The 16,891-nt window shown below is 44.1% G+C and overlaps 1 protein-coding gene across 2 annotated transcripts in view; it reads right to left on the bottom strand.

The window, feature by feature from the left end:
* Positions 1-16,891, bottom strand: part of LOC119660736 (voltage-dependent L-type calcium channel subunit beta-2) — a 490,674-nt gene that overhangs the window by 338,279 nt on the left and 135,504 nt on the right. The window lies entirely within an intron of this gene.

Raw genomic sequence — 16,891 nt, 5'->3', positions numbered from 1 at the left:
CCATCATGAGCTTGACTCGGGAGGCATTGGTCGATGGGATGTGTTGTGTGGTGGGGATGCAGAATGTCAGGACTCAGGACTGGCGTTAAGTTCGCCAACAGGGGTTGGATTAAAGGCACCCTGGTTAAACTGGGTGTCCCTAATTATTAAGCCCGGATAATTGAGAGTTCTCAAAGAGACTTCTATGGTACGAAACGGACGACGGGCCGCAGTTATTCTCCAAGGTTTCGTATTAGAGACCCTACAGTGGAACATAATATATGACGAAGTGTTGGGCGTGCGCTTGCCAATGGAAGAAACGTTGCAAAACACCCGCAGGACGTGGAACTGTATGCAAGTGAAATCGTTCTTGTCATCAAAGCATGACTCCAAATAGTGAAACTGGATCTAGTGGAAGATAAGACGGTGGCAGCCCTTATAAAAACAATAGTGTCAATATCCGGATTGGTAACCACGAGGTAGTTTCAAAATTGATCATTAGATACTTGGGGGTAATGATCGATACCACATTGAGTTTCAAAGGGCACCTGGACTATGCGCGTTAAACGGTAGCAAAGACTAACTTATCTTTAGTGAGGATGAGGCCTAATATTTGAGGGCCAAAATCTAGTCGCCGGCTGCTTATTGCAGGGGTGATGGAATCCATCCTGGATAACATAGTGAACCAAGGAAGAGTAAGTTCGGAATACTGGCCAATTACGCTGAGGGTGCATAGTGCATATAGGACAGTGTCTGGTGAGGCAGCGTGTGTCATCACGGAGTTGATTCCCTTGCGTCTTCTAGCAAACGAGGTACACTGTCTCTGCCGGAGAAGGAGGGCGAATCTGTTTGAGTTGACTGCGGTGATTTCCGAAAAGCTACTAGGAAAGGAGCTGTATAGAAGGTGACAGCAACGATGGGATAAATCCGAAAAAGGTTGCTAGATCCATACACTGTCTTGAAAGATGGGTCGAGCGAAAGCATGGGGGGGGGATTCCACACGTACTTGCATCATTTGTGATTTGATGAGTCCCTAAACTGTCCGGAATGCGCCGCTACACCCGAAGACCCGAAGCATGTTATGTTCTATAGTCCGTGATTCGCGATTGAAAAAGGGAGATTAAACGACGTCCTCAATGCTGAGGTCCAGAAAAAATTGGAGTGTGACAAACGCAACAGTGATGATACTGAAGAAGCTACAGAAACTGGATCGTGTCCGGAAAGCGCAATAGGGGATATGGGTTGAGAGGTGGGGGTGGTCTTAGTGGCGCAGCAGCGTATTTTCAAGATTTCCACCTCCACCCGTAAAAAAGATACAATACGAAACTGGTATGTGATTTTTTGTAGTAAAGCAGTATGCAAGCACATGTTGACGGTTATTTCTGCGCTTGATTAATTTTCTCTACTTTTTTGGTCCCTGGGGATATCTCTGACTTCCTTGTAGAACTCGACTTTTGAATTTCTCCTGGGGGTTCCTGCCAGTCAAGCAGACACCTGTCAGCTTAACTTTCGGAATATTTATTAGAAATTCAGCAAGAAAATTAAATGCAATCACTTCCTTTCCAGATGGAGCAACTATTATCACCCCCGGAGGGCCTCATTTTCAGACTGTCCGCATTGCTTGGTTGTCCGAAAAAATAAATCACTTTTCTGCAGAAATCAGAATAAAACTTCTCCTAAATTGTTTATTGTTTTTAGAGATACTGAATCGGTCAATTCTGATTAAAAATCAAACACTCAAATGGCCAAATACTCCATCTGAACTCGCCAACAAAGAAGATAGAAAATATCTTAAATTCTAATGTGCAAATTTGAAATGTTTTCTAATATTATGCGATACCCGAAACGCCAGTTTTGTCTGCAGGCAATATAAATAATATATTATTAGGCATTAGATATTCCCACGTCTGCATATTATTAGGAACAGGTTCGTTATTCGCATTATTCCACAAAAGACTTTTTATTTCGCGAAAAAAGAGAAACATTCACTTAAACCCCATCTCATCAATTCTATTAGCTGGAGGGGCCATGCAAAAGTCATATAACTAAAGTAGTAAAAATTCAAAAATTTTTAGTAAACTTGCTCCTCACATCCGCCGTTCGAAGTATCTAAATATCTGGAAATCGGGTCCATTTACCTTTTCCAGCATCCAATCTCCACTTGTCCCCACCGGTATTGTCACAGAGCGTAGTGAATGTATTCGTTTTGTAAATGAAATTCGATTATTGGATATTTTCGAAAAAAGTAGATTTTTGAGGCCCAAGTAAAGATGGCTACCAGTCTCACCGCGGTGTAGCGTCACCCATACAGATACTTAAGGAAGTATCAATTTTAATTGTGCCTTAAATTGATGAGATAAAGATGGTCCGAGTGTAACCTTAGACATGCGTTCAAATGAGAGGTGCGTAACCAGCATTTTTCGATCAGGAAGGTGTATCTTGTCGGGGTCGAAAAAAGATTCTTGGGTAGATGGCCCTAAGATGCAAGGGAAGGACTCGTTCTGACCTTAGTATCCAATGAACTTCAGATACGCTCAAAAGAACCCAGTAAGCCCAATTCAAAGAGAAAACTCGCAAACCACTGACCTACGCGACTAGGTCGACCAAAAAGAAAGGGGAACATCTAGGTGAGGCCGGTGAATACCAGCCAAAGAATTGCTATAGCGCGGTCATAAGATGGACATCAATTTCTATTGAATAAATTATTTTTTCTACTCTAGCCTTTACAATTTTTTGGATTAATTCGTGTATTTTTGAAATAGTCTACAGATCGCACCGAGCACTCGAGAGATTTTGGTAAAGGGGGGGGGGACAAAAAATAGAAACGAAGATGCCAAGACGATTAAGTGAAAGATGGGCAGAGACAGAAAAAGAGAAGATACATTGCTTCGGAAGATTCGAAAGGTAAATAAGATACAGCATCTTTTACTGAGGGTTTTTTCGTTAGTTTATGTCATTTCTATTAATGGCGTTTTTATCTAGCCAAAATACAAGAATAGGAGGACGAGGAGGTGACGATTATTTTTGTGTATTGTATCTTATATTTTTTGTATAGAGTTTAGATTGTAGTTACTTGAGTAGATCGGATTGCTATTAGTCTTGGCCGCCATGATCATCTATTATTTTTGTACATATAATCGGGGTAAGGAAACCTCTCACTGAGACTTTATTGTCACACAAAACCTGAGATACAAGAAAAAATTAATGGAGCAATTTGAATATTGAATGTGTAATAGGTGTAAGTTCAATGGACTTACGTGGCCGTCAGGTATTTATGGGAGTTTATAAAATAATCAAATGGAAATTTACTAACTTTGTTTTAGGAAATTTTAATAGGGTGCTAGCCGAATGTATGATTGTGTAGCTGATTTACTGCACGTTTTTTGAAGATGGGTACAACTACAGAGAACAGGAGGAGGAGGCTTCCTTCTTTAAGCCTTTATCACTTCAGTAGAGGGATCAGTTCATCTAGATTTGGTTCATCACTTTCCTAAAGCTTAAGCTAGGTCTGAATGGAGGTTTTTGAATCATCGTTTGGCGCATTTGTTTCAAGGGGCTTTAGGCTCTTTTCCTATTACATGTGTCCTTTTCACCTCTTTCTCCTTTTTAGTTTTCAGTGACACTGTGCTTCCTTTTCATTATCATTTGAATCAATGCTGCCTCAGTGATAATCCTACAGCGGCGGGATAGCACAGAGACGAACACAAATATTCATGACCAAGCAGGGTTCGAATCGAACTTCAGATCTTGGTATATTACTAAATTGTTCTAGTCCTAGAGTATTATATTTTGCTAACTATTCAGAAAGAATATTATGTTGAATAATATTATCAGATCAAGCCTTTTCCAAGGAAAGCATATAGAAAGGAAGCAAGAAATGCAAAGCTAGGCCTTCCAGTCATACGTCGTAATGTCCCTCAGGGCATTTGACTTTCGTATAAAAACTAAAGATTCGGTTTGGCACTGACACACGGTTGATTTCTTTAACGTGACGAACTTAAGATTCTGGAGTCAAATAAGGTAAGATGACTATGGAGAGCAGCATAAGTTCTAAGGATCCTTCAAAACCTCGGCATGACTCCAATACCTAATTTATGTTGGCGACATTGACAAGTTACAAACCCTTATCCGCTAGTTTAAGACAGAAGTCCTATTGAAAGCTGCTGATCCAAACTGAGAAGCATCTAGTTTCGAAGGAATCTAGTTTTCATCAGAGTTGCGGTAGTCCAGTTGGTTTAGAGTCAAGACTTCGTTTTCCTTCCATGTTGCGGGTAGAAGTCCTACTCAGAGTTGCGGTTTGCACTTTGATGGTCATACTTCTCAATGGCGGCAGCGATGTTAGATAGACCTCAAATCCACTAGAAACTGCCTTCAGACGGCCGAAAGTACGGAGGGTCGCACTGGGAATAAGCTCATCCAAATGACGAGGATGTGTTTGTCTGCTGATCACGTGTTAGGAGCAAGCGGATCTGCCCGGAAATCGTCTTCCTTGCACTGGAGAAGGTGCTAACAGGACCCCTAGCTTGGTTTCTGAATACTTCGGGCATCTTCAGTTTCAAATAACCCTGGCCGGACTAGCCATGGTGGCCACTATCTCCGGACTACTCGTGGGAGTACGACATGGACTCAATAAGAAAAAACACAAGAAAAAAAACTGACAAAAGAAGAAGAGGTGGTAATAGCAAGCACATCGTCGGCGGACGAGCTGGCATCCAGCGAGGAGACAGTATTCGTCAAGGACAGAACATTCGGTGTCAGCGTAACACCGCAATGCTGAAACCAACCGCAGAGACCCCCGGAAGTCAGGCGGCAGACGGACTAGTGGTTTCCAGCTTGGAATCCACTGTATAGAGTACCCAACATAGAAGTCCTAACCCAAAACAATGAACCCCTAAAAATCAAGGGCTTACAAGAATGTTGCTCATCGAAAACCGGCTAAGAAGCGGAGGTCCAGAAAGCTATTCATATTCTGAGCAAAATTGTGAAGAGGGATCAGTACTGGCGACGAGTGGATTAAAAAGAACCTCGTTAAATACTAGAAGAATATAACAGCAAACGCCTGCAAAACTAGCAGAAGGTAAAAGCCATCGCCTTTAAACGTAATGGATGTCAAGAGTTGGTGAAGCAAAAATAGAAGTGGAGCAGTGTGTGCACGGGCTCGGACGCCAAGCAACCTCCCCGGAAAGGAAAAGCAACAGCCGGCTGACGAACCACAATCTGCGAAACCTTTCAACGACGTGACCAGGAATCGCTAACTAGCTAACTAGCCCCGGAGGTGTGGATCAGTGTTGACGCCAGGCTGAGAGGAGATGATCATAGAGCATCTCCAGGACGACAATTCCTCTCAGGTGATTTGTGGGTTCCACGTTATGGCACGCAAAGATCAATTCTCTAGAACTTTCTCGGTGCGTGCGTCTTTAGGCGACGCCTGGGAGGGCGTAAAAGTCAAAGTCCTCCCGTACGACGAGATCCTCAAATTGCCGAAATGCCGCATGAATAAGTACAAACTCGTTCAATGCCTGCGCCTACCAAACGCCAGGATTCCCATGTACGACCACCTTTTATGCTCCATATATACGGAGAGAGTGTCCGGATGACTTAAGTAGTTAGAGCGCTGGGCTGAAGTAGCGGAAGGTCGTGGTTCAAATCTCACTGGTGGAAAAGGGATTTGTTATCGTGACTGGATGTCGTCGTCGGCAACGAGAAGTTGTGCCCGACGGAGACTGACGAGCCCCCTACTTAAGCAAATATGCTGAGGGTAAAGCAGATAAATATGGAATACTCGAAGCGCAGCTCAGCTAATATGCTGGTCTTCCCCTTAGAGGAGGACATCAATGTCGCATTAACATAAGGGCCTTAGATCGGAGGTCGCCGAACCATCAAAGGGTTCCAAAGGAAATATTATAATTTATTACATAGCACAAGAGGCGATAATCGAGACAGACCTAGAGCATGTATCCTTTCGAGGAAGAGTCTACACGCTTTTCTGTGGCCGAACCTTTCCGGCGGAAGCGGAAAACATGTATATATCCTTAGCTTACAAGACTCACGACCGATCAGCTCCACTAGAAGGACTGCAATATTTAACGTCCACCATAGAGGCAGTTCGAAACCAATGAAAGAGATGAGTCATTCTTTTATTATATTATTAACACAAATCTAACGGTGGGTTACAAGGACAATGCACCGACCTTCTATTTTCACAAGAAAGTCCTTGATATCACCCTACTAATCAGTTCTTAGGGTTGAGAACTGGACAGTGTCTGACCAGAGATCCCTCAGATCACTGTTGGATACTTTTCAATGTTAAGACCTCAGGAGGATCGAGTAGAGGAAGTTTGTTGTTGTTCCAACCTATCTCTCTCTGGGGCTAATGTGTGGCTCACCAGGAGCCAGACCTTGGTAGATCGTTAGTGGGTGGCGATAGCCACAGACTGTACAAGGTGGCCCTACTATTTACAAAACGCTACAGGTCTAGACCGAGAAGTCGGGAAACATCACCCCTCGTATGCGAACCGTGCCCACTGGATAGTTTAAAGTTGGGGGTATGTGACTGGACTCGAACGGAGCTATATTGATACCTGGTCGCATCAGTGAGTAATCTTGACCTGAGCGTGCTAGGGAAGGGGGAGGGGGGTTCTAGGCACGATGGACCTGCTAAGTCCCATACTCGTGGGAATCAAATGAGCAATGCAATAAGAGAAACCAACATATGAAACAACAACGCACATTAACGGGCCCATCAGACGGAGGCACATCTCCATAACACTGAGTGCCAGGTGTCCACACCCAAGAAGAGAGAAATTGGGAAGTCAAGCAGTGGAGCCAAGATTAATATGGGTCTACCGTGAAGACCACAGCCAACTAAGGTCCTCACTCAAAAAGTAGGGACGAGCAAGGTACGCCGGAGATCACCATATCGGGCCTCAGAAAGAAGACAGGTCTCAGTAGCGCATGTGCTAAATGGTATCTGCCCTATTTAAAGGGCGGTTTGAATCCAGAGGAGACCCTTAAAATGGCTCAGAATAGGCGTAAGCCTTCAGGATCAGAACCAAGATACGCACGCGTAGTTTTTCTACTGAAAGCAGGTAGGCACGGCCGTCAGTCAATCAGTCTATCTTCTTGTCATTCTCCTACGTGTTGAAGACCTTCGAGCGTGTCATCTGCCTAGGGGACGATTGTATAGAGAATGCCTCCCTCAAAGCTCTAGCACGCCTAGCTCAAAAGTGATCAAAGATGATCCGTAGTGCAGGAGTTTTCTCGGATGGATACAGTATCTTCGAGTGGTACGGTCTCCCAGGATTCGCCAGTGTATTCCAAGTGAAAATACTGGCGATACTGGAAATCTGAATGTGAAAATATTACTGCTTTTTTCACAATTGCTTCATCAATCTTTTCTCCTCCTGTAATTTCTACCTACTCCCTCTCTTTCTCACGTATAAATACTGTGGCTGAATTGCCAGAAGATCTATAAGGATCATTCCCACGATGACTAACCTGATGTTGTTATATGTGGACTGTAAGCTCTCAGTGCTATGGGATTAAATGTCAAGGTCCGAATTTTCTAAATCGCGGCAGTGGTAAATACTCCTTCCTAGATGTGACCAGGATTGATCACAACCCTCTGACCAGAAGCCTTGCCATGTTTTTTATTTATTTAGAATTATAATACACAGAGGGTCAATTTTTAGTTCCATGTTGTCTTTGGAGGGAGAAGTAAGTATTATTTTTGCAAGGAAAGTTGCACTACATCCTAAAAGAACTATTGTGCCCCAAGGGGACCCATAATTGTAAGTAAGTAATTTACGCTTATGTTAAAACTAAGAAAGTGGGTTGAGCTAAAGGACCCAAGCTGTAGGGCATTGTAGGAGCGGTATAGGTATTCTCTGGATCGGAGAATGGAACTAGATATCAAGCTCCCCGAAGGAAAACAGAGGCAAATAATTTAAGAGAAGAACAGCTGGGTTGGGCAAACACGGGCAGGTGAGGGTGAGAGGGATGTCATCGATAAAAGACAAGAATAACTGTGGGCCGAGTATATAGTTTTGGGAAACATCAGAGGAAGGAGAGAAGGAACGGGTGATTAACATGAAAAGAAGCTCTGCAGTTACGATATGAGAGGTTGAGGGAAAGCGAAGAGATGAATGGGGGCGCGGGGAGTTGAGTAGAGAGAGTTTGGAGAGGACAATATTTTACTAACTTTGTTTTAGGAAATTTTAATAGGGTGCTAGCCGAATGTATGATTGTGTAGCTGATTTACTGCACGTTTTTTGAAGATGAGTACAACTACAGAGAACAAGAGGAGGAGGCTTCCTTCTTTAAACTTTTATCACTTCAGTAGAGGGATCAGTTCATCTGGATTTGGTTCGTCACTTTCCTAAATCGTAGGCTAGGTCTAAATGGGGTGTTTTTGAATCATCGTTTGGCGCGTTTGTTTCAAGGGGTCTTAGGGTCCTCTTCCATTACATGTCTCCTTTTCACCTCTTTCACCTTTTAGTTTTCAATGGCACTGTGCTTCCGTTTCATTATCATTAGAATCATTGTTGGGCCAGTGATAAGCCTACAGGAGCGGGATAGCACAGAGACGAACACAAATATCCATGACAAAACAGGATCCGAATCTGGGACAACGATTCCATCCAAGGCAAGCATATAGAAAGGAAGCAAGAAATGCAAAGCTAGGCCTTCCAGTCATACGTCGTAATGTCCCTCAGGGCATTTGACTTTCGTATAAAAACCAAAGATTCGGTTTGGCACTGACACACGCTTGATTTCTTTAACGTGACCTACTTAAGATTCTGGAGTCAAATAAGGTAAGATAACTATGTAGAGCAGCATGAGCTGGAATGATCCTTCAAAACCTAAGCATGACCCCAATACCTAATTTATGCTGGCGGCATTGACAAGCTACAAAGCAGAATCCTTATTACTAGCTTCTGATCCAAAGAAGAATCTGAATAATGCAGTGCTGCATAGTAACTTGCATAGTGAACACTAGGAGAGGAGTCTCTTGCTTTATACTACTCGTAAAATCCCTCGACGATTACCTATCTTGTCGTGGTGAAGGAGCTTAGTAAGGAAGATCCTCTAGGAAGCGGGAGGTAACACTTGAAGTCAAGCGGTGATCAAAACCCGAAGCCAAGGTATGACCCGTGGGCTGAATGGTCACAAGGGTTAAGATGTGGCCGCAAACGGTGAATTCTGGATACCATGTGACCCCCAACTAGCCTTGTCTGTGCAAAAACGGGCTCTGCCCAGATTGACTTACTTTCCCTGATAAAACTGAGACCACGGCAGCCAATTATGAGAAACCAAAAAAAAAGCCTATTGAAAAACTAAAATTAAATCTTGGTCGTGACGATCCAACCCCGAAGGGGGCTCAGTCTAGAGTCTAGGCTCAGGTTCTCCATTTATTCAAGTGGGAACCAATCTAATTGGACCCAGTCCTTAACGGTCGAGCCGAAGCAGGCCCCTCTTGTGTGAGAAACAGCCCGGAAATCGTTCTCCCTCCACTGGAGAAAGTGCTAATAGGACCCCAAATCATGGTGGAAGAGCATACGCCGAAAGTTGCGTGTCCAATGGGAAGCCTGGTCTTTAATATGGGAATTCTGAATACCTTGGGCGCCTTCAGTTTCAAATAAGACCCTGCCTGGTTGCCTGGTTGTCCTGGTGGACATTATTCCAGGACTACTCATGCGACCACGACAAGGACTCAACAAAAAAAAAAATCACAAGTCAAAAATAGACAATAGAAGAATAGGTGGTGATACTAGGCGCGTCATCGACGGACGAGCTGCTGGTATCCAGCCATCGAGGGTAGAACAGTCGATGCCAGCCGTAGCACCGCCGTGCTGAAAATGACAACAAAATCTTCCGGGGACAAGGCGGCTGACGGATTAGTGCTTTTAAACTTGGAATCCACTGCCGTCGAGTTGGATAGAGAGAGTACCAGCCGTAGTAGTCCAAACCCAAACCATCGACGTCGGGGTCGGTAATTAGATTGTTGGTCACCGCAAACCGGCTATGAAGCGAAGCTCCATTCAAACCCTACTTAAGACCTAACACCAGAAAGCCATTCATATTCTGGGCAAGATTGTGAACAATAAGAGGTCAATCAAAAACACAAGTGGAGCAGTGGTTTCAGAAGCCAAGCAATCTCTCCGAAGAGGGTAAGCAGCAGCAGCCAGCTGGCGATCCACGATCTGCGAAACCTTTCAAAGACGTGGCCAGGAAGGAGTGACTTACGTAAGGCATTGGCGGACGGCAATTATGCCAGTAGCAACCTAGTGCCGGAAGTGTAGATCAGCGTTGAGACCAGACTGTCGAAGATGGTCATCGAGCATATCTTAGCCGACAAAGGCGAGCACACGGGATTCATTCCCAGCATCGATTCCTTTCAGGTAGTTTATGGATTCCATGTTATAGCATGCAAGAGTCGATCCTTCAGCGGCTTTCTCGGTTCGTGCATAGCTAAGATCAGTGACGCCTGGGAGGGCGAAAAGTTTAAAACCATTCCATACTACAAGCTTCTCCGGGAACCTGTTGATCGCATCTGGTTGCCGAAGATCCGCATGGATAGGAACAAACTCGTCTAATCCCTGTGTTTTGAACACCCCTGAATTCCCAGGGGCGACTGGGTAGTTATCAACCGAGTTTGATCCGTATAAGCGGAGAGTGTCTGGATGTCTTGGAAAAGGCAGAATACAAAGAGCTGTTCGGAAGCAGGAACGAAGAGGTGAAAGTATTTCGCTCCGCGCAACTGGACGACAATTTGAATCCAGTCATCATCGCCAACGAGCTGTTGGAGGAGATGAACACCGACGGCCCGGCGGGGACTGACGAGCCCCCTACTTAAGTAGATCATGCTGAGAGTAGCGCAGATAAATCTGAAACACTCGATGGGCACCTCAGCTCATCTGCGGGTCTTTCCTCTAGAGAAAGACATCAATGTCACATTAACATAGGAGCCTTGGATCAGAGACGGCCGAATCATAAAAGGGTTCCAAAGCAATTATTATAATTTATTACACAGCACAAGAGACGATAATCAGGACAGACCCAGAGCATGTATCCTTGCGAGGAAGAGTCTACACGCTTTTCTGTGTCCGAACTTTACCGCCAGGAGCCGATCAGCTCCCCCAGAAGGACTGTAATATTTGACGTCCACCATAGCAACAAAGTAGGCCAATCAATGTAAGACATACGGCTTGAGGCAGCTCGGAAATCAACGAAAGAGATGAGCCATTTATTGATTTTATTATAAACACAAATCTAACGGTGTGTTACAGGGACAGCACACCGACCTTCTATTATGACAAGAGGAAGTCCTTGATATCACCCTACTAATCGGCTATGGAATTCTTTCGGTTGAAAACTGGACAGTGTCCGACCAGAGATCCTTCTCAGATCACTGTTGGATACTTTTCAATGTATCCTGTCTTAAAAAGTTGGAGTCATGCTATAGAAGCAGCAAGAAAGTCCTGTGCCATGGCTTGTCAAGATATTTTGGAGCTGCATCTTTTGAGAAACCTACTGCAGTCTTGGAGGGATGCATTAGAATGCAGCCTTATGCGAGCTAATCTCTCTCTAGGTTTAACGTGTGGCTCACCAGGAGTCAACTCTCTTGTCTACCAAGATCGTTAGTTGGTGGTGATAACGACAGCCTGTACGAGGTGACCCTACTATTAACAAAACGCTACAGGTCTAGATGGAGGAATTGAAAACACCTCCCCTGTTATGCGGACGATGTCCGTTGGATTGCTTGCCATCGGGGTTAACTGACTGAACTTGAACGGGGCCATATTGATACCTGATCGCCACAGTCTGACCTACGCCTGCAAGAGAAGTTTGCAAAGTAATGGAGTCTCCGGCCGAGGTTGATTCTCTGGATATAAACAGCCGTGGTTCGTCCCGTTCTAACGTATCATTCTATTGTACGGTGGTAGGCGCTGAACGGAAAGCACAGTAGAACGAAACTTAATAGGATTGAAAGAACCGCGTATGCAGGTGCTACCGGGGCTGTATGGATTTGCCCGGTAGATGCTCTCAATGTATTCCTACACCTGCTCATCCCATACCTCCATATTAAATACGTTGTTGCGTGCAGTACTGTCAGACCCCACTAGTGAAGTCCTATGGCCATCACAACATCCTAGACGAAATACCATGGGAACTCTGGGCATTCTCCATGGACTACGCCACATGCAAGCTGAACTTCACGAAAGACTTTGCTGTAGGCTTTCCAACCAGGGCGGAGTGGAGGCCGGTGGTGTGTTGTCCAGCTATGACGCAGTGTTTTCTCTCAAAGGATCAAACTTTGGCTGTAGAGTCGGTGCGAGAGTTTTCTCGTGTTGAAGTGTGTTCAAGTCGTACGTCCCCCCAAGATTCGCCAGTTTATTCCAAGCGGCCATGCTGGCGGTACTGGAAGGAGCGTTGTAGGGGCGGTATAGGTATTCTTGTGATCGGAGAATGGAGGTATGGAGATATCAAGGGGACTTCAAAAATGTCCGCACTACCTGTATTACAAGAGGCAATGTGCAAAATAATATCAGAATTGGCAGAGCAGACCATCAGCCAATTATATTACATTGCAAAAGAGGGTCGGGTGAATTTATGTTGTACACCTTCAAGAACGCAACAGACAAGGTTGCGCAAGGGGGATCATACTACATAGTAGAATTCAAGAATGTTTCTGACAAGGGAGGCTGGCTGGAGGCAGGCTGAATTGAGGTAAAGTCAGAAGATGAACCTAGGATGAAAGCAGATATTTTGGAAACTCGATTGATGATGGCAAGGAAGTAGGAATTGAAATGAAGTCTGTCATTGAAAATTACACTCAGGTCTTGAAAGGAGGTCAGTATGGAAAGGGGTTGTTCACTAAGGGAGTAACGAAAGGATGTCGGGAACATTGACATTCAGTGTCACCTTGTTAACCGAGCGCCGACCAAAGTATCAAGGTTGGACGGCAAGAGAGGATAGTTCCTCACGGTCAAAACAGAGGCGAATAGTTTAAGGTCGTTTGTATTGAGCAAACACGGGCAGGTAAGGTTGGGGAGGTGGCGGAAGTTATTGATAAAAAAACAAGGACAAAAGGGGGGGGGGGTGAACACGGAAGTGAAGGAAGAACAAAGAAGGTCGCAGGATTGCTGCAGGGAATTGACAGAATGAGTGGAGTCACGTGAATTGCGAACGTGGGACCAAAACGGTTTCAAGTTACCGCATGCAAGGCCCCCCCCTTGCATTGACCCTCGTCAAATATACCTTATGTACTTTTTTTGCTTATCGACTTGACAGTGAAGCGTAAAGCCTTGAAATGAGCAAGGTCGGCATCATTCTTATAAGCCCGAAATTTTTTCGGCAATGCCTGTTTCAGGGGGTATTATTAAAAATCTCCGTTGTGAGTCAAGTTTGGTAAGAATACAAACAGGTAGGAGAAAATGAAACGTAACAGGAGAGGAGAGTGAGAGAGTTAGACAATATGTATGTCTGAGTTGGCTTTGCAGAAGTTGAACTTAGCTGATTTACATGCAATTTTCGAGTTTGAATGGGTGATGAGCGTCAATTTTGTTATACGAGGTTGTTCAAAAAGATAGAGAGAGGTGGGGGAGTTTGGGAAGGAAGAGATCGAGAGAGTGACCCAAGGAGTTTTCGGTGATGTTGAAATTCAGAGCAGAACAATTGTTCATAAAAAAGGAGAGTTGAACGGAAGAGTGGAAGAGGTTCTTGGAAGGGCAGGAGAGCATGGAGAGGTTAAAATCTCCGGATAGCAAGAATGAAAGGGAAAAGAGTTTGACAGTAAGGAGTTCCTACAAGCTGTCAAACAATTCCTCATATAAGTGAGAAGAACAAGCACAGAGGACTGCCATACAATGAACCATAGAGAATTGGGTGGGGAGATAGGTAGGGAAACATAATCATAAGGACAGTCAGAGGATGGAAAGATGAGTTCCACGCGGAGTTGATCTTAGATTGAAATTAGAACCCCGCCGGCAGTGGACTTACGCGATGCAGCTGATTCCAGCCGCAGCGAAAAATGAAATACCCTCCGAGTTCAGTATATTATCGTTACGAGGAGCGTGGAGGACGTTAATTCATGCAAAACAAGGCACAACTTAATGAATTTTTTTTGAGGACACAGTTAAAATCTACCAATGGTACTTTAAGGTATGGCATTCGGAGAATATTGCGTAAAATTTTCATGAAGAAATATTAAAAGATAAGTCACTTATTCGGAAGCATCTCGGAAAAAAGTAGAATCGCGGTGCCTCTCATAATTCGTTGCTGGATCATCCATAAGCGAGTTTTAGCGGCTTAGTTCACATTAGATCATCGATACTTGGTCCATAAAGTGAATGGCTTATTTTACGCTTAAAGCTAGAGAGGGACCTAGAGTCAAACGACCCAAGCTGTAGGGCATTGTAAGACCGGCAAAACCCCTGGATCGGAGAGTGAAAGTAAATCTCGAGCTCCGCGAAGGGTACATCAAAAATGTCCGCACTACGTGTGTTATGAGACGAGGCGATATCCGAGTTGGCCGAACAGTCCATCAGACAATTGCAGAGTTTGAAAAGAGTACACATGTCAAGGAAGATACGGCGTTGCTGTAGGGAGGGGAGAATGATGGTGCGGAGTTGTGACGGATAATCAACCCAAGGAAGGTTCTTTTTACAGGTTTTGTACAGGTTAAAGAGCGCGGAAGTCACGGATGCGGTAAGGGGACCAGACAACACAGCAATATTCAAGGATGTTGCTGACAAGGGAATTGAAGAGTGTTAAGGAGGGCTGGATTGAGGTAAAGTCGGAGGAAGAACGTAGGATAAAACCAGACACTTTGGAAGCTCTATTGATGATGCCAACGAAGTGGGAATTGAAACGAAGTTTATCGTTGAATATTACACCCAGGTCTTTGAAGGAGGTCAGTAGTGAAAGCGGTTGTCCACTGAGAGAATAGGAAAAGGATGTTGGGGAGGGTTTAAGGGAATAGCACATCCAGTGGCATTTGTTGACATTCAGTGTTAGCTTGCTGATCGAACACCAACGGGCTAAATTATCAAAGTTGGACTGTAAGAGAGCACAGTTCAACGGAGACGAAACGGAGGCAAACAATTTAAGGTCAGCTGCGTAAAGCAAATACGGGCAGGTGAGTCTGAGCGAGGTCATTGATAAAAAACAGGAAGAGTAGGGAGCCAAGTGTAGAGCCTTGGGGAACACCAGAGGAAGGAGAGAAGGAACGAGATGAGTGACCATGAAAAGAAACTTTGCAGGAACGGTATGAGAGGCAGGAAGAAAGCCAGGAGATGATTGAGGGAGGGAAGTCCAGTAATGAAAGTCTAGAGAGGAGAATGTGGTGGTCAACGGTGTCAAAGGTTTTGGAGAAATCGGTATAAATAGCGTGTACCTCCTGTCGTGAATTCAAGCATTTAGCAACAAAGTTGGTAAAGACTAGAAGATTTGAAGCCGTTGATCTATGTTTCACGAAACCATGCTGCTCTTTGACAATGAGGGGACCGAATTGCGCGGTCAACCAGTCGTTGACGTATCTTTCTAGGATTTTGGAGCAAGAGAAGAGAAGAGAAATGGGGCGATAGTTCACAGCAAGGGAAGGGTCTCCGCTCATGAGGTTAGGAATGATAAGAGCCTCTTTCCAAAGACGGGAAAAGTAGCATTCATCTAGACTTTTGTTGTAGATTATACACAGGGGGAGGGAAATCATCAATGGTGTCGTGGTTCGAATGGCAAAAAGCTTATGCCATCATGTCCATCTATGAAGATCTGAGCGAAGATGCCTTCCTGGAGCGATGAATGTGTTTTACATAGAACAACAAGGATAGTTCGAACCAGCTTATTTGGAAAATTTCACCAAAGCCTTGAGTGGAACCTCTGTCATCGTTGAGATTGCAGCTTATGTGGTAGCCTGTGTCTTTAATGGAGGTTGTTAGCTTTACTAACTTTTAAGCAAGGTTAGAGAATCATTAGTGGATCAAGCGCCCATGAATGGGTGCGATAAGCCGTGTGAAGTCAGAAGCTGAAAAACAGACAGTCGTAGACAGGAGCGTCAACGATTCAGTGTGAGCTAAACCGATAAAACTCGGTTATGAATGTTTTATTCCAAATTCGTAAGGGTCCAGGACGTCAAAGCGTTTTTCCAACAATTCACTTTTTTAAAGTCGGTGCCCCTCATAACTCCAGAATCACTGCACCGATCCTTTTGAAATTTGTGTGAAAAATTGAAAATTCGAAAAGCCCTCCCAACGTTACCGGAAGAAAGCGATTATCTAATGAAAGATCTTTGACGAGGCAAAATCCAAGTACCCTCTAATTTTAGACTGATATTAATCATCCCCCCGGGTACATAGTCAGCAACTTCGAAACGACCCTATGGTCACCAACTTGAAGGATGTCCACAGAGAAGTGAAAAGAATAGAACGAAAATGGAAGAATCTAATTTCTTCATTTACTTATTCAGAATATCGGATATAGAGAAATTTTCCGTGCATAAGACCAAGCTCTTCTCTCATCCCCCTTTGACTTAAGGTAATAATTAGCAATGGAATTCCTCAGCAATTATGTTGAAGTCTTTAATGCCCTTCGATTCTTGTTAATGATTACCATTACCTCGATCAAAAACTTCCAATTGTCCCCAAGCCCATAAACCCTTTCAGCTATCCGATATCGATCGAGGTCACACAAAAAACCAACATCTCTTCAACCATGGTCACTTTTCCATTTCTTTTTAACACAAAAGTGAATATTTTATTGCCAAGTAAAATTGTAACCGGTTCAAAAAAAATCTCAAATTTTCAATAGATCTTCAATGGAAGGTGAATTAGAAGTTACCACCAACGAGAAAGGGAAATGGTAGAAAATGGGAGATAAAATTGAAAAGTGTAATGAAAACCAGCATCTCGGACCG

The sequence above is a fragment of the Hermetia illucens genome, chromosome 1 (assembly GCF_905115235.1).
Source record: "Hermetia illucens chromosome 1, iHerIll2.2.curated.20191125, whole genome shotgun sequence".
NCBI classification, from domain to species: Eukaryota; Metazoa; Arthropoda; class Insecta; order Diptera; family Stratiomyidae; genus Hermetia; species Hermetia illucens.
The sequence above is the reverse complement of the archived record's forward strand: the minus strand, read 5'-3'. Positions and strand labels throughout refer to the sequence as shown.